This window comes from Ipomoea nil, unplaced genomic scaffold (genome assembly GCF_001879475.1).
Source record: "Ipomoea nil cultivar Tokyo-kokei standard unplaced genomic scaffold, Asagao_1.1 scaffold3377, whole genome shotgun sequence".
NCBI classification, from domain to species: domain Eukaryota; kingdom Viridiplantae; phylum Streptophyta; class Magnoliopsida; order Solanales; family Convolvulaceae; genus Ipomoea; species Ipomoea nil.
This window is the reverse complement of record NW_017619805.1, coordinates 1,559,065-1,581,564: the sequence shown is the minus strand read 5'-3', so window position 1 is coordinate 1,581,564 and position 22,500 is coordinate 1,559,065. Positions and strand designations below refer to the sequence as shown.

The 22,500-nt window shown below is 38.9% G+C and overlaps 1 long non-coding RNA gene across 1 annotated transcript in view; it reads left to right on the top strand.

Annotated features, from left to right (window-relative positions):
- Positions 1–4,897: 4,897 nt before the first annotated feature.
- The window catches only part of LOC109170921, a 20,446-nt gene continuing 2,843 nt past the window's right edge, over positions 4,898–22,500 (top strand). The window contains exons 1-2 of the long non-coding RNA XR_002052503.1: positions 4,898–4,988; positions 9,205–9,210. This is a non-coding gene — a long non-coding RNA (uncharacterized LOC109170921). The remainder of the gene's footprint in view (positions 4,989–9,204; positions 9,211–22,500) is intronic.

Sequence of the window (22,500 nt, the reverse complement as noted above, 5' to 3'; positions counted from 1 at the left end):
AGGTTGGTGGTTGTATAGGGTGGCTTAGAGGTACAGGTTGGAACTAAAATAAGGATGGAGCGGTGTAAAGGTTGGAACTTGGAAACAGTCATTGATTGTCATCCTTGACTTTCATTTGCTTATGAGCATGTATTGATGTTATCCTTCATGTATTGATGTTACCTTCGATTGATATTGATGATTATATGTTGTTGATTGTCCTGTCGTCCTTATCATTGTATTGATCTCTTGAGTTAATGTTTAATGGTCGGTTGATTGAGAGTGTTCTAATATGATGAGTTATATGTTGTCTCTACTCCTTGTTTTAAAGCTAGAGTTGCTAAGTTCTATCTTTGTATTCCAAGTCTCAAATAATTTTTTTTTTTTATATCTATACTATGTCATACTCAACGCGTAGTAGTGGGTTACTTAGCATTATTCGCTAAAGGGTGATACCCGTTATGTTTTACAGGTGCTGATAAGTCTCAAAATATACTAAATTTCCAGTAGTTTTCTAAGGAGTTGTGCACTAGTTTTAACTTAGAAGTCGTGTTTTTAGAGCAAAATATCCTAAAAGTACGAGCTTAGCACAGAAATAACTTCCCGACTACATTTTATCTATTTTCAGGTGTTTATGGACAGAAAACGTGGTGAAAAGGCGAAAATAAGGAGAGCCAAGGCAAGCGGGTGAACAAGGACCGGAAACGTCGGGACTGCACACTAGAAGAGGGACGGAATGGGAATTACTTCCCATTCACGGCCCTCGTCACGCCGTGAACGGCGATTTAAGACGACGGACGAAGCGCTCAACACGAAGGAATTATACCCCATTCACGCCGGCCTCACGGCATGAGGCCGTGCGTGAATAGGAGTGCGAATAAATATGGAGAAATTCAGCATTGAATGGAGTTTTCTGAAGAGTCCAATTTTAGTTCTACTATTTTTAGAGAGAGTTGTAGAGAGAAGCTTTAGGTTAGGGTTAGTTTTCTCCTTTTCTTTCTAGGGTTTTCGCCAAGATCCAATTAATATGTAAAGGAGATTTGAAGATTTGGTGAGCTTGTGGCTTGGATCTTCATTCCCTACCATCTATTGAAGAGATCTAGCTTGGATTTGGGTAAAAACTATTCTTGTTCTCCTCTTGATAATATCTTGTTTTGCCTATTTGCCATTGCTTGATCTTGATCTTTATAATGCTAGTAGTGGATTGGATCTCATTTATTTGTGCTAGATATGTAATGATCTATTTGTTTGTCTTTGTGTTGATGTCTCATTGTGAAGAGACCTTGTATGGACTCTTGTGTATGGTGTACAACATATGCTTGAGGTTTGAGTAGGATTAGGTCGACAAGAGATTGTGGCTCCAATCGTAGACTTGTCTCCTTGCATTTCCCGCACTCAGATCCGAGAGGATAAGGCCCGGAATGAGATGTAGACCAAGTGTTTGTTGAAATGCTCATAAGGAATGTGGTCACGGAACGGTGGTTCCACACCTATGAAAGACCTAGTAACCGAGTGGTGAACGGCATTGGAAGTCGTCTCGCTTGACTAGATCAACACTAGCCCAGATTCACCTCACACGCACAAAGGAATGGGAATCCAAATCCACTACGCCTTCTATTTTATAGTTTCTTTTATTTCTTTTCTAGTTTCCTTTGTTATGCCTTTCCTTTGCACTCTCTTGAACACATGCTCGAACCTACACTCCTTGCACCTAGTTCATCTCCCATTGATGCACTGTGACACTTGATTGTCTTGGACTCTATTTACTCCGCATTGCCATCCTTGAGTACGACACTCGGGGTGGTTCTCACTGACCCCGTTTTATCACTAGTACACCTCAAATCCTTACACGACCCCCTATCATCTAATCTTTTGACCACGCTTCCTAAAAGAGAACCGTAAACGATAAGCGCGTTTAGTCAGGTGCAGAGTAGTTCTCGTTCGAGCGCGCTAGAAGAAGACATAGTTTAGCGTAGCTCTCCATATCCCTTAGCCTAGACTTTGAGGCTTGTGTGCCCTAAACGTTAGACTTGTGAACTTTGACAATGCATTTTGGCATTAAGTACTTTGACTCTTAGCCTGTGCATCTAATAGCTTAGTTAGATGTGGCATAGCATTCCCCGATTGACTATTAACTTCCGTGACTTTTTAATACTTAATGTTTAGTTTAATCTCTATCTCTAAGCTTTAATTGTCTTTTTTTTAGTACATAAAATCGGGGGTGTTACACTTATTTTCTTGTAAAGGACCTTGGCGGTATAAGGATGGGGTCGGTTGGTGTGTTCACATCGTTCCCAGTCCCACTAGCGTGGCTCGGCCATAGGCCTTTGCAAAATGGGAGGTGAATACCACTTTTGGATTGCATGCTTGATGAATGGTGTGAGAGTACAACCCCTTTGTGATTGAATTTTGCCATACTTCCTTAGTGTATTCTTGGAGTAACGTCAGTAAGGGTACATGACTAGCATATTTATTGCATGATGTGAGGGATTTCACCCTCTCAGTTGGTAGAAACACTTATCTTGATTCACCGTTGAATGAATTAGGTTATCTTGAAGCTTTGTGTGGATGTGTTTTTGACGCTTAAATGATCATTGTTAAATGGAACTTGCTTGGGGACAAGCAAGACTTAGAGTGTGGAAACTTGTGATAAGTGCCAAAAACTCATCTTTTGAAGGTTGTTTCATAGGCCATTTTAAGTCAAATTGGTTCGTTCATGTCTAAGTTTGAGGTCATTTAAGCTTGTTTCCCTTTATGTTGTAAAAAGAGCACCATACTTTTGGATTGTATACTTTTTGCAGGAGAATTCAAGCATAAACGAGGCAAAATGGCGCATCCCGGAATCAAAAGGGACAAAGAGACAAGTAGGGCCAGCCAACGCACCTTACAACGTGCGTTGGGCATACGTTGTGAAGATGAAACAAGGATTGGGATTTCCATAAAGATCAACGCACGACACAACTTGCGTTGTGACCAGTGTTGCAAGATAGAAGGAAAGCCCCAAATTTCCAGAAAAATCAACGCACGCTACAACGCGCGTTGTGCGGGACATTGTGGCTGGTGTTGACGCGTCACTTACGCGATTTTAGGTTTATTAAAAGATGGATTTTTCAGGGTAGAGAGTGAGCCATTATTCAGATTTTCATTTTTAGATTAGAGAGAAAGTAGAGTAGAACTAGAGAGAGAAGGGAGAAGCTCTTGGATTGGATTGAAGACTATGTAATTGAAGATTGGAATTGCTTAGCTTGGTAATCTCTTCCTTTAATACTTTTAAAGATTTTCTTAATCTTTGTTTCTCTATTTTCCTTGTTTGAAATCCATGCTAGATTTAGGGTTCGTGTTTGCAATGATGATTAATAGCTAGATTTGCTGGGTTGAGTTAGGATCTAGGTTCATATGACCTTGGGATTGTTTTCCTTGATCTAAGTGGATTATGTATTCAATGAATCCTTGTGTGTTGAGATTGAATGGTTTGGACTTTGTTTAATTGATAGGCACAATTAGGCAAAGGATTAGGTTGGAGAGAGGAGCAAGAGATTTCCCTCTCACCATAGCCCCTAGGCTCACCATCCCCGCCCTACGATCTGAGAGGGCTAGGTCCGGGAGGGGCGGTAGACCAATTGTTCGATGAAATGCATCCACCAACGTAGGTAGAAGGAGAGGCTAGGTCTGTCGTGATTTAGCGTTGTGCCGAGTACCCCCACAAGAATTCCATTGATTTGGCATATCCCGATTGCTCTTATTAGAGTTGTGTATCCTAAGGTCGTGGAACCGAAGAGACTAACTCAACCGAGTGCTTGCGTTTGTGTGATTTTTCTTTTCCTTTTTCCTTCCTGTGTTTAGTTGAAATATTCGTTTTGTTTCTAACTTAGCATTCTAACCCTTAAGTTTCCAAAATTAGATCGAGCTAATCAACTCCTACGTGCCATCCTTTGAGAACGACAATCCCGAGAATTCCCTTTCCCAACTTCTTTCCACCCCTGGCACTATACGAGCACATCATATACCAAGTATTTTTGTTTTGAAGGTTGATGTTAATTTTGCATATAATCTAAGCAGGTTGAGTCTAGAAGATGAAATGAATTGTAAATTTATATTAGTTCTAATATATTTAATGAATGCACAATCAGTATTTTTACATACAGGATAAATGAATGAATCAACGGTGGCTATTTTGAAATTTCTTCATTTTCTAGGTTTGCCAAATTGATTGCAGCATTGTTGTTGTCTCATCATCTTTTTAGTGCATCAAGTGTGTCACGATGTTATATTGCCCTACATTGACAGTTTTAATAATGAATTATAAATATAGTTACGTAAGATAATGATATAATTAACATTTACATATTATTATCAACATAAAAGCATACCAGTCCTTTAGGTATTCTGCTCGGGGTTCATTTGGTTCAACCATTATTGTGTGAATTAGTTATTGTAGATAAAGAAATTCCTAGTTAAAGGAATGAGATTAGATATAGTAAAATTTGAACATTTTAAATATGATGTAGTCCAAAGATATTACGAGGTAGTTTCCCGCTACAATTAAATATCAAAGTTATAATACAAAATAATGAGTTAATGTCCAATGCTTATATATTTAAATAAATATTTGAAAGTATATCAATGTAAGATTATATATGAGAAGTTCATACATGGGTAATTGAATGTCAAATTTGTTTATTTAAATATGTAACTCAAAGTATATGAATGCAAGATAATATATGAAATACATTATAATTGTCAATAAAATAAATGTTTGCAACTTTGTAAAATTGATAGTCTAAATACTTGGTCTAAAAACGGTAGTTTAAATAAATACTACTTTTGCTTTGAATTTTTCAAAGTATCCTTAATTCTCTTTTTCGTAACATTGTCATTGTTTTCATCTTCACTATTTGTCATCTTCCTTTTAGTTGGAAATGTGTTATTTACAATTGGGTTATTGTTGGTAGCATAGATGACAACGTTATGCAATGAGATTATGGTGTAGGAAGCTGTGAATTTTCCTTGTTGTGTAGATGACTTGGATCTTAGTAGTACTATAAACTCTTGATCTTGCAAGTGCCTATTGATATTTTGCAATGGTAGTTTGTTCCCCTACATGTTTTATGTGGAAGTATTGAATAAAATATTAATATTTAATATATTTGTATAAGTTTAATAAGTAGTACCTCTTGTTCTATTTTCAAAACTTGTTTAGTTGATAGTAGCAAATCATTTTTGGACTTGTACATTTTCATCTCTTTGATTTTTACCTCAGATTCAGGTGCAGCATACAAGGCATCATAAAGGGTGTCATATCTCTGAAAACTCATTCCACATCGAATTTCTAAGTTCAATCCATGTACGAAACGAGCAACAGTTTTTGTCTCTTCTTCATGTATGTCTCCCTGTTTAAGCAAAATACTTATAGTTTGGTAGTACTCATCAACTTACTTTTTTCCTTGCACCGTTCCCTGCAATTTTCTTTCAAGATCATAGAAAAAAGATTTAGGACGAAAGGTTAGGCGCATATCTTCCCTCACTTGAACCCAAGATTCATAGGGAATAAAATTAGCAACTCTCTCTCTATTTCTTTTTCGCCACCAAGATAAAGCATACCCCTTAAAAGATGTAGCAACTAGCCTAATTTTTGTAAGATCAGAATAATGCTTTAAATAGAAAAGAGTTTCAATAGCATTCTCCCATTCTATGTATTCAGTAGGTCCTTTCTCACCTGTGAAGTTAGGAATTTCATGTTTAATGTTTCCTAACTCCGCATTACGCTGCTGGATCCTTTGACATCTAGGATCCACTCTTCCTGCTGGTGGCAGGTGTCGCTCATCATTGTGTGGTGATTGCACTTGATGTGAGCGTTGCTCCAAATTATTCATTCGTTTGAGTAACCTGTCTATCTTTTGTTCTAATGTCTGGGGCAGGTCTGGAACTTGTTCAGCCATCTGTAGAGGAAAAAATATCTAAAAAAAAAAAAGATGTGTGAGTAGACACGTTAGTGAAACCAAAAAGTTGGTTCGCTCCCTCACTATTCTCAGCTCGCAGGTAAGAGGTGGATTATATACCTCTGGGGGTGCACTACACACTCTTACAAACACACACTCCACTCGTGTATCGCTCAAGGTGGCAGATACTCTCACAAGCCTTTTTCCAAAAAGGAAAGTTCTAGTCCCGTACTCAAGTTGATATGGATTCAACCTCAAAGTTCAAGAAAACGTACCTTGGAAGACTTCACAAGCCTTTGAGAGTAAGGGTGTATCGCGAGATAGGTAATAAAATTGAGAGCAAGAAGCAAAGAAAAAGGACAATACGAGCAAAGAAACTAAATAAGATTTGAAAGAAAAAGGAAACCAAAGAATGAAGTATGGCAGAAAGATATGCAAGACCAATATCAACAGATAGAGACAAATAGAATGTAAGAGGGGTTCAAATAGGAATCTATCAAGAACTCCTTCCAACCTTAGACTTTTCCCCTTCCTTTTCCCACCAAGATTTTCCTACCAACCTTATTCTTTCCCCAACCTTATTCTTCTTCTTCTTTTGCTTTCTCTCTCTTTTTTTTTGATTTTTTTTTTTGATTTTTTTGATAAGTAACCTCCAAATAACTACTGTAAATATCAACAAAAATTTCGGACCAAGAGGATCCACACAACACCTTCAAAACAGAATCAAGAATTTCAAGAATCACCCAGAAAAACAGAAACGCTGCCCTTACTTCGAAGATGAATATCTCAATGACCGTAAGGAATTAGCACGTGTATAAGATATCAAAAGAACGCCCCAGAAGAGATCTACAACATATCAAAAATTCAGAAAAAACTAACTAGTGGATCTCTAGATATAGGTTATTCTTTGAAACTGGTCACAGAATGCGGAAATCTGGACAGGGTATGATTGCGACGTGATTGCGCGTAAATGCGCTTTGGATATAGGTAAGAGTGAGATGGGGTTGTTTTCTTGACAGAATTTTTGGTAATATGGTGCTTAGGAGGCCAGGTGTGAGGTCTCGTTGATATTGAACGGAAAAAAGGGAAAACTCTTTCGGGATTGTTTTTCAAGAAACTGGAGAACATGTATCAAGATTCAAGAACACAATCAATAATGCAAAGGAAAAAATTTTTTTGGGGTTTTTTAATGAAAAAGACACGAAAAAAGTAGTAAGTAAGATAAGAACGAGATAAACCTAGGGAACCAAAGAAACCAAATTTCTAACGATAACGAGATAAACCTAGGCTCTGAATACCAAATTGATATGAACCTAGCCCAAGATTCAAATAAGATGGAGTATTGCCCCAAGATTGCTCTCAATGTAAAGATAGAGATGGATCAAAATACCTTAAACCTAACGAGAAACCCTTTGTCTCAAATCCTCAAAGACTTAGAAGAATCCCATGTAGCTTCAAGTACCTCGATGTTGCAATCTTTAATCAACTAGAGTCGGATCTAGTTTCCTTCGATTCAAGAACGAGTCCACGAACCTAAATCTAAGGTTGAAGAAAGTAATATTGATTCGAGTCCACGAATCAATTTGCTAGTCGAGTCCACGACTAGCCACTAATTGAGTCCACAATTAGCCATAAGGTTTCTTACACAAGTGTAAAGAACAACTTAGAAATTTTATTGAATTAAAGCCTGTTTCAAACTGATATGGATGTGCCATATTTATAGGTATATGGAAGCATTGTAATCTAAATACAATGGGAAAAAGAATCCTAAACCTAATCTATAAAACAAGTAAATAGAGTTTTATTTAGAAAAGGATTTAAGGAATCCTTTCTAAATACAACTAGTGTTTTCTCTTTTATGCCAAACAATTTAACTTAATGATGACCAAAAATAATAGGGCTGATTTGGGCCTAATTTAATCACCAAAATCAGCACTTAAACAATTATAAAAAGCCTTGAAATCTTCTTCATCTTTTGCAAATGGGCTTGACTTGGATTTCCACCATCTTTGAATATCACCAATGAAGAGTTGTCTTAATCGTTTGGACTTGGGCCGTGTGATTGGCCCAATTGGTATTCTTGATGGATCTTCATTATGTTGGGCCGCATCATCCTCCCCTTCTTGAAAATGATTCGACCTCGATTCTTGTAAGCATTGTCTTCGATCCATGATATCACTTGAAATGGGCCACTATAATACTTTCCTCTATCGTATGGAATTATTATTGGACCTTCTTGTTTCTTCCACCAATGATTCTTTATGGATGTAGTTACGGGCCTTGTGATGAGCCCACTATAGACCCTTATTGGATTCCATGTGTACTGGTTCTTATTAGGTACCATGGAGGTAAAGCGTTGTTTGGAGGTTTATGAATTGATATCAGGGAAATCTGACAACTTTCATAAATCTAGCATTTTATTTCGCCGTAATACTAATGTGGTGGATAGGGACGCCATTGCCATGGCTTGGCTATCGAATAAGCTGAGGGTTTTGGTAAGTATTTAGGCATCCACTCGGTTATTGGCAGGAACATGAAAGTTGTTTTTTCCTAAGTTGAGATAGAGAATTGGTTCTTGGAATGAGAGATTGCTTTCTATGTCTGGTAAGGAGGTGCTTCTCAAAAGTGTTGCCCAGGCAATGGCCACTTACACTATGAGCATCTTCTTATTACTTGTGACATTATGTGTCTCTTTAGAAAGGTTAATGAACAGATATTGGTGGAGTAGGAGTAGTACGGTTGATGGGATTCATTGGATGGCCTGGGATAAAATATTTGTACCAAAGAAGGATAGTGGTTTGGGTTTTTTGGCTTTGTTGGGGAAGCAAGGGTGGGCGTTTACTCACCAACCCGGAATCCCTAATGGCCCGAATTTTTAAGGCTAGGTATTATCCTAAAACAACCTTTTATGGGGCTACCCTGGGTGGTAATCCAAGCTATGTATGGAGAAGCATAATGGCCAGCCAGGATCTAATTCGAACAGGTTGTAGACGCAGAATTAGGGATGGTAAAACAATGAAAGTTTGGTTGCACCCTTGGCTACTTGATCCCCAGGATCCCTTTGTGCTTTCGAACCAGGTTGCCGAGCATCCGGATTTGGTGGTGGCTGATCTGGTTGATCGTGAGCAGGGAGGGTGGAATTATGATATGGTTAGACAGTTGTTACTCCCAGAGATGTTGACTTAATTTTACAGACCCCAGTGTGTAACACCCCAGAATTTTAGAACATTTAAAACTTATATAATAAAGGTAATCCTTATAAAATCCCGGAAACATAATATAAGAGTATGGGGTGCTATGCCACACCCGGGCTAGAGAACCCAAGTGCACAGGAAAACTAACTAGGATCCTCAATAATGTCAATACATAAATATGGCACGCAGGCCGAAAGGGAACTATCTACTCTACGCTTCACGTCTCTAGCGCACTCCGGTGTCTACTCATCTGTGCCTGAAAGCCAAATATATCTGTTCAGCGAGAGATGCTGGTAACCCACTCCAACGTGTTGAAATACAATATGTATAGATACAGATATAGGAAAACCATTTTGAAGCAGGAAGATATACTTAGGAGACTCTAGCCTTTAAAACCGGGAATAGACTCGACAAGTAGAGGTAAGCATGTTAATAGTAATAGATAGTTAAGTAGAGATATCATCATAGAAATGCACATCAAAGGTCACAGTTCCCTTTCCGATTTCATCATATCATCATTCAATCATCATTCATAGCACATACTCAATGATGGCGCCACGAGACCAATCGCATGCCCCGAACATGAGGGTTAATGCGTATAGCATTAACACGGCCTCGCAGCACCCTACCTCAATACCGCGGTATGAGGGGAGTTGATCGCAACCAACCCTTTTAGAACCGTTGATGAACTCAACGTCGGATCACGATCCTACACACCGCTGACGCACCCAGTCGGTGGACTGCGATCGTACACACCGTCGATGCGCACAGTCGGTGGACCATAACGGATCTAAGCCCGGCTTACCCCTGAGCTGTACTCAGTAGGTGGGCCAAGATCCTCGGAAGACTATGGCCCTACACACCGCTGTCTCATCGTTCGGTGGATCGCAGCCAGCCGTAGCCCTACACACCGCCTGATTACTCAGGTCGGTGGACTACAGCCTTCCTCGGCATATTAGCCCTACACACCGTCCTGACGCGTTCAGGTCCGGTGGGTCATAGCACCGAGGCCCATAGTTGGACCTGTAGTCCAAGAAGTAAATCAATTTGGCCTCAGCCACTTCTGAGTCTTAACCCAGGACAATCCATTGGCCTTCAGCCACTTCCGAACCTTTAGTCCGGGATCAATCCATTCGGTCTTCAACCGACTTCCGAACCTTAGTCCAGGAAATATTCATTCAGTCTTCAGCCGACTTTCGAACCTTAGCCCGGGAACCACCCAATTGGCCTATAACCAAAATGGGGGATCATGCAACACATAACACATAGGAGCACGTAATAACACATTGGGAGGGGAGAGACATATAAATAATCTTACGTGTGATCATTCACATACTAAGAATAGTCCTAAGGGTTCATACAACTTCCACCTAGGCCAACGGGTTACCGATTCAACTAGCATGCAATTCCTAAGACTCGTTTAACCTACGAATGGTACCCAGAATATCAAACTAGACTCGAGCACGACAAACGGGGTCCGTTGGGACACCATAGGGGATGGGGAACATCAAACAGGGAAGCCGGAGACCCGGGGTGGGGTACGGGCCAGCTGGTAGCCGGTGGGTGGGGGTCACCTGCCGACTGCCCGTCGGAATTCACTGTTCCGGCAGCGGGTTGTCGGCGGGCAGGAGACTGCCCGGCGGTTACCCGCTGCCCGGCGGTGATTCTGGGCAGCGGGTTCCCCTACCCCACCTACCCCCCACTGACTCATTTACCATAATTTCGTCCCGGGGACCTTTGTGGAACCCGAAACCATGCTTGGACACTTTCAAACGCAATTAACGACACCACGTAGGCAAATAACGGATCAAAAGCAAGAACCACATACGACTCATCCTATTACGACTTCTAAACATAAACAACACTCGAACATGCGAATTCCCACCCAAATATAAATCAAGAACATCACAATGCAAATTCCCAATTGATCCTAGGGCTCTAATCCCGCCCAAACCATCCAGAACATACTTTATCTTTAACATCAAGAAATATCAAGATTCGTCAAGAATCATTATATCAAAATCAAGAACTTCTTTTCAACATCAAGATCATCAAGAAGGCATATAAATCATCTTATCAATCAACAAGATCATAACACAACTATCATAGAAGAATTCATCAAGACACGAGAATATAGAGGGAGGCCTAAGAGGGAGATCATAGCTAAGAAAATAGGTTTTGTTGAGACATGGGTTACCTCTTAGCCTTAATTAATTTCCTTGGTTATGAATGGTCTTTCTTTAAGCTTTCTTCTTTCTTGATTTCTCCTAAAGGGATTCTTGGAACTCTTTGTGTGGTGAGAGATTATTGTGGTGTAAGATCTAGGTGCCTCCTATGACCCTATATTTATATATATTCCTAAGAGTTCCAATTGGGGTCTAAACACTATGGGCTTGCTAATTCTATTCCTTATAGAACTAAGGGGTTGGTTATAGGGATGTGGGCCCATGGACTATGGTGGGCCTTTCTTAGTTGATTAATGGGTTTTTAATTCTCCTTTTAGGGCAAGTGATTAAATACTTTGTTAGGGTTAGGGGTCGTAACACGGGGTATTACACAGTGAATATTAATTTTGGAGATGATTGGTATTGGATGAGAGATATTAGGGGTTGTTATACGGTGAAAAATGGTTATAGAAGCCTAGGGGAAATTACTACCCCATGGTACTGTATGGAATAACATATGGAAGCTCTAGGTCCCCCAAAATGGAGGGTTTTTCTTTGGACAGCCATCTCTAATATTTTGCCTACGACTAGTAATTTGATTAGAAGGAGAGTGGAGGTCCCTAATCTATGCGCAGCTTGTGGTGTTCTTGAAGAGGATGTTATGCACATTTTATGCACTTGCACTTATGCTAGACGTGTGTGTAATGTTTCACAACTTCAAATCCCTAACCTTGATAATCATGATTTTATGCAGTGGATGGAAGGTTGGTTGGGCAACTTAGCAACATTTCCTAGTGTTCGAAAGGAGAAAATTTGTGGAATACTCTACGAAATCTGGAGGGCTCGAAATATGATTGTCTGGGAACACTCCATGCCGTCTCTAGTGCACTTATGGCGCAGCTTCCAGAGTTCTTTGTAACACCCCGTGTTACGGCCTTCAATCCCGGATTAATAATTTAATTAAATCCGCTAATAATAATTAAAAAGGATTTAATTTTGTTAGGATCCCCTTTAATTAATTAATGTGGCCCACCATGGATTGTGGACCCTTGCCTAAACTAGTCTTAAACCTATTAGGAATAAAGAGAGTAAACCTTTTACTAGTCAGATTCTAATTAGGAATCCTAGACCTACATATCTATTAGGAATAAAGAAAGAATGCCTTTATTATTCATATTATGATTCGGATTCCTGACTCTATAAATAGGGGATTAGAAAGCAATTAAAAACCTCACCACCCATAATTATATTACACGAAAATATTCCCGGGAGATTCCACACCACCAAGCCTAGGGAGATCAATCGGATGGAAGTCTTAGAGAAGAACCTTAATAACCAATGGAGGATTAATTAAGGCTAAGAGGTAACCCATGTCTCAACAAAACCTATTTTCTTTGCTATAATCTTCTTCTTGGGCTCCTTCACTTTGCTTGTGTCTTGATAAATCGTTTATGATGATGATATGATCTTGATGATTGATGAGATGATTTTATGTTTTGATCTTGATAATTTTGATGATTATAAGAGAATCTTGATGATTGTGTGATATTCTTGATAAATCTTGATGTTCTTGATTTTAAAGATAAACAATGATTTTGATGATTTAAATATGATTAGAGCCCTAGGTTAAATTGGGAATTTCATATTGTGGTATTCTTGATATATTTGGGTGGGATTTCGCATGTTCAGGTGTTATTTATGTTTAGAAGTCATGTTAGGATATGCTCAATATGATTCTTGGTTTGATCCATTATTTGACTACGTGGTGTCGTCGGTTATGTTTAAAAGTGTCTAAACAAGGTTTCGGGTTCCACGAAAGATCCCGGAACCAATATATTGAAAAAGAGTCAGTGGGGGGTAGGTGGGGGTAGGGGAACCCGCCACCTACCTGCCCCCAAATTGACGTCCCCGGCAGCGGGCAGACGCCTGCCCGCCGGGCACCCGCTGCCCGGAGACTTGCGGGTGGTCCTCCACCTGCCGGCCACCCGCTGGATTTTTCACACCTTGGGGATTTTGGCTTCCCCGTTTGATGTTCCCCGACCCTCGTGGTGTCCTCACGGACACCGTTTATCATGCCTAAGTCTAGTTTGATGTTTCGGGTATCGTTCGTAGGATAAAAGAGTCTTGTGTATTGCATGCTAGTTGAATTGGTACCCCGTTGACCTAGGTGAAAGATGCATGAACCCTTTGGATATTTCCTAGTATGTGGATGATCACGCATAGGCTTAATTATACGTTTTCTCCCCTTTCCCAATGTGTTAATGTGAATTGCATAAACTTGCTACGTGATATATGTGCATGACTCCCCAATATTGGCTGCGGTCAAGTTGGTTTACATAGGCTGCAGTCCACCGACTGAGCTCGTCAGCGGTGTGTACGATTGCAGTCCACCAATTGGGCCTCATGGGCTGTAGTCCACCGACTGAACGCGTCAGCGGTGTGTAGGGCTACAGTCCACGAGGAAGGCCATAGTCCACAGACTGAGCTCGTCAGCGGTGTGTAGGGCTATGGTCGGCTGCGGTCCACTGACTGAGCTCGTCAATGGTGTGTAGGGTCGTAGTCTCTAAAGAGGATCACAGTCCATCGACTGAACGCGTCAGCGGTGTGTAAGACTGTGGTCCACCGTTGAGCTCGTCAACGGTCTAATCGATTGGCTGCGGTCAATCCCTTCATGCTGCGGTATGAGGTAGGGTGCTGCGGGGCCGTGTTAGCGCTATATGCGCTGACCCTCATGTATGGGCATGCGATTGGTCCTGTGGCACCACCAAAGTATGCTTATGTGATAAGAATATTGATTGAAAGAAGATATGAATGACATGAAAGTAACCTGTGACCGTAGATATATATACATAATGATGTCTTTATATGTTTGATCGTAATTGTTGAATGTTCTTATCCCTATCTGTCGAGTCTATTCCTTGTTTTAAAACTAGAGTCTCCTAAGTATATATCTTCCTGCTTCCAAATGGTTTCCTATATATATATATATATATATATATATATATATATATATATATATATATATATATATATATATATGTATTACCTATATTGTATTTTAACGCCTTAGAGTGGGTTACCAGCATCATTCGCTGAACATATATATTTGGCTTTCAGGCATAGATGATTAGCTACCGGAGCGCGCTAATGACCTCGGCTTAGATAGTTAGTCTTTCCTTTTGGCCTGCGTGCCTTGATGATGTAATATTTGAGGATAGTTAGTTAGAATAGCCTGTGCATCTGAGTTCTCCAGCTCAGATGTGGCATAACACCCCAGACCTTATGTTTAGAATGCTCCATTGGGATTTATTCAATGGAATTGCTTTCATATTATAAGATTGAAAAGTTTTAAAAATTTCGGGGTGTTACAGATGGTATCAGAGCCTAAGTTTGACCCTAGGATAAGACTCTTAAGACAAGATTTTAGGACATTAAGCTTGAACTCTAGGTATTTAGGAACATAGGACTCAAGAATCTTAGGACGCGCGGTGAGGTTGTGAGCCTACCTATCATTATATAACTTCCCCCTCACTCTATTCTACATTTAATTTAAAGAAACTCTCCCCTATGCTTATCGCATCAAGGTAAGGGTGCAACACACTAACTCGCCATTACGATAAACATTGGTCCTGTAGACCGTCAGCATGGCACAAACCAGAAGACAATCAAGAACCCCGAACCCTCCGCTCACGATCCTCTAGCTCAGAATCTACAACAACTAACTCAGGTTTCCCAGACACTGAGCGACGCAGTCCTCCGTAACAACAAACGACCACCACCACCACCGAACGGAAACTCGGATGTCTGTTAAACTAGAGATATTAAGATGTGGCGTTTACATCTGGACATACGGTCAACCCGAAGGAGATAGACTGCTTCACTTACAACCTGAATTCAATCACCACAACCCCCGATTCAAGTAAGCGGCATACATCCCACGGTAAGCTGATTTATCTCGATACGAAAAGATTACGACAGAGATGATAAGGGAAAAGAGAACTAGGACGTCTATTGATACAAGGAAATGAAGCAGCGGAAGAACAAGACAATGTTGGTTAATCCTTGGAGAAAGTTGAGCCTATTTCCGCCCCTTGCCTCGTTTGAACTATTAATCACCGAACCCCATTCGCCTAATATTTCTATTTCATTATAATCATGTCTTATGACCCTTGACTATTCTTGGGAACGACTGACATCCATTATGCCTTTGCTTACCATGATGCGGCCCAACATATGAAGATCCATTAAGAATACTAATTGGGCCAATCACAAGGCCCAAGTCCAAACAATTAAGGCAACTCTTCATTGGTGATGTTCAAAGATGGTGGAAATCCAAGTCAAGCCCATTTGCAAAATATGAAGAATAACTCAAGGCTTTTTTATAATTGTTTAAGTGCTGATTTTGGTGATTAAATTAGGCCCAAATCAGCCCTATTATTTTGGGTCATCATTAATTTAAATTGTTTGGCATAAAAGAGAAAACACTAGTTGTATTTAGAAAGGATTCCTTAAATCCTATTCTAAATAAAACTCTATTTACTTGTTTTCTAGATTAGGTTTAGGACTCTTTTTCCCATTGTATTTAGATTACAATGCTGCCCTATACCTATAAATAGGGCACATCCATATCAGTTTTAGACAGGCTTTAATTCAATAAAATTCTTAAGTTTTTCTTTACACTTGTGTAAGAAACCTTATGGCCAATTGTGGACTCAATTAGTGGCTAGTCGTGGACTCGACTAGCAAATTGATTCGTGGACTCGAATCAATCTTACTTTCTTCAACCTTAGATTTAGGTTCATGGACTCGTTCTTGAATCGAAGGAAACTAGATCCGACTCTAGTTGATTGAAGATTGCAACATCGAGGTACTTGAAGCTACATGGGATTCTTCCAAGTCTTTGAGGATTCGAGACAAAGGGTTTCTCGTGAGGTTTAAGGTATTTTGATCCATCTCTATCTTTACTTTGAGAGCATTCTTGGGACAATATTCCATCTTATTTGAACCTTGGACTAGGTTCATATCAATTTGGTATTCAGAGCCTAGGTTTATCTCATTATCATTAGAAATTTGGTTTCTTTGGTTTCCTAGGTTTATCTCATTTTTATCTTACATACTACTTTTTTTTCGTGTCTTATTCATAAAAAACCCTAAAAAAAATTCCTTTACATTCTTGATTGTGTTCTTGAATCTTGATACATGTTCTCCAGTTTCTTGAAAAACAATCCCGAAAGAGTTTTCCCTTTTTCCCGTCCAATATCAATGAGACCTCACACCTCCTAAGCACCATATTACCATATATTCTGTCAAGAAAACAACCCATCTCACTCTTACCTATATCCAAAGCGCATTTACGCGCAATCACGTCGCAATCACACCCTGTCCAGATTTCCACATTCTGTGACCAGTTTCAAAGAATGACCTATATCTCGAGATCCACCAGTTAGTTTTATCTGAAATTTGGATATGTTTTAGATATCTTCTGGGGCGTTCTATTGATATATTATACACTTGCTAATTCCTTACGGTCGTTGAGATATTGATCTTCGAAGTAAGGGAAGCGTTTCTGTTTTTCTGGGTGATTCTTGAAATTCTTGATTCTGTTTTGAAGTGCTTGTGTGGAACCACTTGGTCTGAAATTTTTGGTGATATTTACAGTAATTATTTGGAGGTTATTTATCAAAAAAATCAAAAAAAAAATCAAGAAATTTGAAAGAAAAAAAAAAAAGCAAAAAAGAGAAAGCAATAAAGAAGAAGAATAAGGTTGGGGAAAGAATTTGGCTGGTAGGAGAATTTTGGAGGGACAAGGAAGGGGAAAAGTATAAGGTTGGAAGGAGTTTTTTAATGATTCCTAATTGGTTGTGGTACACGTGAACCCATTTTATATTCTATTTGTCTCTATCTTTTGATATTGGTCTTGCATATCTTTCTGCCATACTTCCTTCTTTAGTTTCCTTTTTCTTTCAAATCTTATTCAGTTTCTTTGCTCGTATTGTCCTTTTTCTTTGCTTCTTGCTCTCAATTTTATTATCTATCTCACGATACACCCTTACTCTCAAAGGCTTGTGAAGTCTTCCAAGGTACGTTTTCTTGAACTTTGAGGTTGAATCCATTTCAACTTGAGTACCGGACTAGAATTTTCCTTTTTGGAAAAAGGTTTGTGAGAGTATCTGCCACCTTGAGCGATACACGAGTGGAGTGTGTGTTTGTAAGAGTGTGTAGTACACCACCAGAGCCATATAATCCACCTCTTACCTGCGAGCTGAGAATAGTGAGGGAGCGAGCCAACTTTTTGGTTTCACTAACGTGATTACTCACACATCTTTTTTTTTTTTTTTTTTAGATACTTTTTTTCCTATACAGATGGCTGATCAAGTTCCAAACTTTCCCCAGACATTAGAACAAAAGATAGACAGGTTACTCAAACGAATGAATAATTTGGAGCAACGCTCACAGCAAGTGCAACCACCACACAATGATGAGCGACACCTGCCACCAGTAGGAAGAGTGGATCCTATATGTCAAAGGATCCAGCAGCGTAATGCGGAGTTAGGAAACATTAAACATGAAATTCCTAACTTCACCGGTGAGAAAGGACCTACCGAATACATAGAATGGGAGAATGCTGTTGAAACTCTTTTTTATTTAAAGCAATATTCTGATCTTACAAAAATTAGGATAGTTGCTACATCTTTTAAGGGGTATGCATTATCTTGGTGGCGAAAAAGAAATATAGAAAGAGTTGCTAATTTTATTCCCTATGAATCTTGGGTTCAAGTGAGGGAAGATATGCGCCTAACCTTTCGTCCTAAATCTTTTTTCAATGATCTTGAAAGAAAATTGCAGGGAACGGTGCAAGGAAATAAGTCAGTTGATGAGTACTACAAAACTATAAGTATTTTGCTTAAACAGGGAGACATACATGAAGAAGAGACAAAAACTGTTGCTCGTTTCGTACATGGATTGAACTTAGAAATTCGGTGTGGAATGAGTATTCAGAGATATGACACCCTTTATGATGTCCTGTATGCTGCACGTGAATCTGAGGCAAAAATCAAAGAGATGAAAATGTACAAGTCCAAAAATGGTGCATCAAGATGGAACAACACTTGTTCCACCCCTCAAAGGCGTGATGAACATCCTCCTCCAAGAGATGATTCACGAGACAAAGGTAAGGAAAAGGTAAGTGAGGCAGTAAGGCCTCAACATGATAGAGAATTGATTTGTTATAGATGTAATGGGAGAGGCCACATAGCTCGTGATTGCCCTAACAAGAGGGTAGTTAAGATAACAACACAATCTGAAAATTTTACTTCTTGTCTTGAATATAAATCTGAGGATGAGGTTTGTGACCATTTTGAAACCCCCAATGAACATGTTGAGAAAGAACCATCCATACCTTTAGATTCTGATTCTAAATATGTTGATAGTGAGTCTAGTCATATTGTTGTTGTTAAGGAGGTTTTGAATGTTCACCCTTTAAAAGAAGATCAGTCTCAAAGAGAAAATATATTTTGTGCTAAAGGGTCAGTTAGAGAGAATGTGTGTGCTATGGTAATAGATTCTAGAAGTTGCACAAATGTGGCTAGTGCAACTATGGTTAAATTTCTTCAGTTACCTTTGCTTAATCATCTAAATCCTTATTGTTTGCAATGGTTAACTGATGTAGGAGAAGCTAGAGTAACCAAACAGGCTCTTATTCCTTTATCTATTAACAGTTACTCTGATGAAATCTTGTGTGATAATATCCCAATGCAGGCTGCTCATATCTTGTTAGGTAGACCATGGCAATTTGACAGAAAAATAAGTTATGATGGAATGAGGAACACTTATGTGTTTCACATGAATGGAGTTACATATGTCTTGCCTCGTTTGTATCTTAAACAAGTAGAAGAAATTCAATTGACATTGATGCAAGCTCTCAAACCAGCATCAAAGGAAGAAATCAAAGAGAGAAAAGTGGAACCTCCATGTTTGGAATTGCAATCACCACTCCAATCTTCTATTTCGGTTTGTAGCCAAACAAAGGGACCACAATCAGTGATACAGTGGAAAGGACCAGCCCAAGGTGTCAAAGTGCAACCTCTCTTGGTAACTACAAATGATATTAAGCAAGAGAAAAGAAGGGGAGTAACTATTTACTCATTTTTATTTCAAAAGCATGCATTAAAATTCTCTAGATTTGTTTGTCATGTTTCTATTAATGAGCTCCTTGCTAGATGTGTTAGAAATTTGTTTGCGTCCATACATCCGAGATTCCTTAATTTTGATTTTACTAAAACTGTATTTGATAGAGATAAGGAATCACTGGGAAGTTATAAGGCACATTTGAAAACTTCTTATGTGAAATACTACTTGCTCAAGGGGTTTTCGTTCAAAGTCAATGGGATTGGCACTTTTTGCTTGGATTTGAGCAATGATTTAATTATTGATTCACATAAGGGACAATTTGATTTTCCAAAGAGTGATGATGTTTTGCATGGATATTTTCATTGGCCAAAGAAGAAAAAAGATGTAGAATCTTATGTTCATAATTGTGCTACTTACCACCACAATGCATCTAAATCATTACTTGATATTTTCATGGATTTTGTGTTTGGTTTAGCCTTAAGCTCTAGGCGGAAAGATTTTGTGCTTATTGACAATTCAAACAAGATGCATAAATTTAATATGTCTCATTTTGTTGAATTATTACCATCCAGAATGTTTAAATTCCCTGATGTGTCATTAGACTTAATTGCCTTACTTGTTGATTGTAGGATGATGATTGGAGCGACTCATGTCAAGCATCCCAAGAAAAAGTTCCATGAGCGTGATAAAACAGAAAGTGAGCTTGCTACTTTGTCTTTCACTGAAGATTTGGATTCGAGGACGAATCCTTTTCAAGAATGGGAGAATAATAGGAACCACACATGGAATCCAGAAATGGTAAATAGTGGGCTCATCACAAGGCCCATAACGACAACCTTAAAACATCATTGGTGTAAGAAACAACAAAGACCAATAATAAGTCCATTCTATAGAGGAAAATATTATAGTGGCCAATTTCAAGTGATATCATGGATCGAAGACAATGCTTACAAGATTCGAGGTCGAATCATTTTCAAGAAGGGGAGGATGATGCGGCCCAACATATGAAGATCCATTAAGAATACTAATTGGGCCAATCACAAGGCCCAAGTCCAAACAATTAAGGCAACTCTTCATTGGTGATGTTCAAAGATGGTGGAAATCCAAGTCAAGCCCATTTGCAAAATATGAAGAATAACTCAAGGCTTTTTTATAATTGTTTAAGTGCTGATTTTGGTGATTAAATTAGGCCCAAATCAGCCCTATTATTTTTGGTCATCATTAATTTAAATTGTTTGGCATAAAAGAGAAAACACTAGTTGTATTTAGAAAGGATTCCTTAAATCCTATTCTAAATAAAACTCTATTTACTTGTTTTCTAGATTAGGTTTAGGACTCTTTTTCCCATTGTATTTAGATTACAATGCTTCCCTATACCTATAAATAGGGCACATCCATATCAGTTTTAGACAGGCTTTAATTCAATAAAATTCTTAAGTTTTTCTTTACACTTGTGTAAGAAACCTTATGGCTAATTGTGGACTCAATTAGTGGCTAGTCGTGAACTCGACTAGCAAATTGATTCGTGGACTCGAATCAATCTTACTTTCTTCAACCTTAGATTTAGGTTCGTGGACTCGTTCTTGAATCGAAGGAATAAGATCCGACTCTAGTTGATTGAAGATTGCAACATCGAGGTACTTGAAGCTACATGGGATTCTTCCAAGTCTTTGAGGATTCGAGACAAAGGGTTTCTCGTGAGGTTTAAGGTATTTTGATCCATCTCTATCTTTACTTTGAGAGCATTCTTGGGACAATATTCCATCTTATTTGAACCTTGGACTAGGTTCATATCAAGCCATATTTGTGCAACTTCTAGAATCTATTACCATAGCACAAGCATTCTCTCTATTTGACCCTTTAGTACAAAATATATTTTCTCTTTGAGACTCATCTTCTTTTAAAGTGTGAACATTCAAAACCTTCTTAACAACAACAGTATGACAAGACTCACTATCAACATATTTAGAATCAGAATCTAAAGGTATGAATGGTTCTCTCTCAACATGTTCATTGGGGGTTTCAAAATGGTCACAAACCTCATCCTCAGATTTATATTCAAGACAAGAAGTAAAATTTTCAGATTGTGTTGTTATCTTAACTACCCTCTTGTTAGGGCAATCACGAGCTATGTGGCCTCTCCCATTACATCTATAACAAATCAATTCTCTATCACGTTGAGGCTTCACTGCCTCACTTACCTTTTCTTTACCTTTGTCTCGTGAATCATCTCTTGGAAGAGGACGTTCATCACGCCTTTGAGAGGTGGAACAAGTATTGTTCCATTTTGATGCACCATTGTTGGCCTTGTACATTTTCATCTCTTTGATTTTTGCCTCAGATTCACGTGCAGCATACAAGGCATCATAAAGGGTGTCATATCTCTGAATACTCATTCCACATCGAATTTCTAAGTTCAATCCATGTACGAAACGAGCAATAGTTTTTGCCTCTTCTCCATGTATGTTTCCCTGTTCAAGCAAAATATTTATAGTTTGGTGGTACTCATCAACTGACATTGTTCCTTGCACGGTTCCCTGCAATTTTCTTTCAAGATCATAGAAACAAGATTTAGGACGAAAGGTTAGACGCATATCTTCCCTCACTTGAACCCAAGATTCATAGGGAATAAAATTAGCAACTCTCTCTCTATTTCTTTTTCGCCACCAAGATAATGCATACCCCTTAAAAGATGTAGAAACTAGCCTAATTTTTGTAAGATCAGAATATTTCTTTAAATAAAAAAGAGTTTCAACAGCATTCTCCCATTCTATGTATTCAGTAGGTCCTTTCTCACCGGTGAAGTTAGGAATTTCATGTTTAATGTTTCCTAACTCCGTATTACGCTGTTGGATTCTTTGATATCTAGGATCCACTCTTCCTACTGGTGGCAGGTGTTGCTCATCATTGTATGGTGGTTGCACTTGTTGTGAGCGTTGCTCCAAATTATTCATTCGTTTGAGTAACCTGTCTATTTTTTGTTCTAATTTCTGCGGCAAGTTTGGACCTTGTTGAGCCATCTGTAAACGAAAAAAAAATATCTAAAAGCAAGAAGATGTGTGAGTAGTCACGTTAGTGAAACCAAAAAGTTGG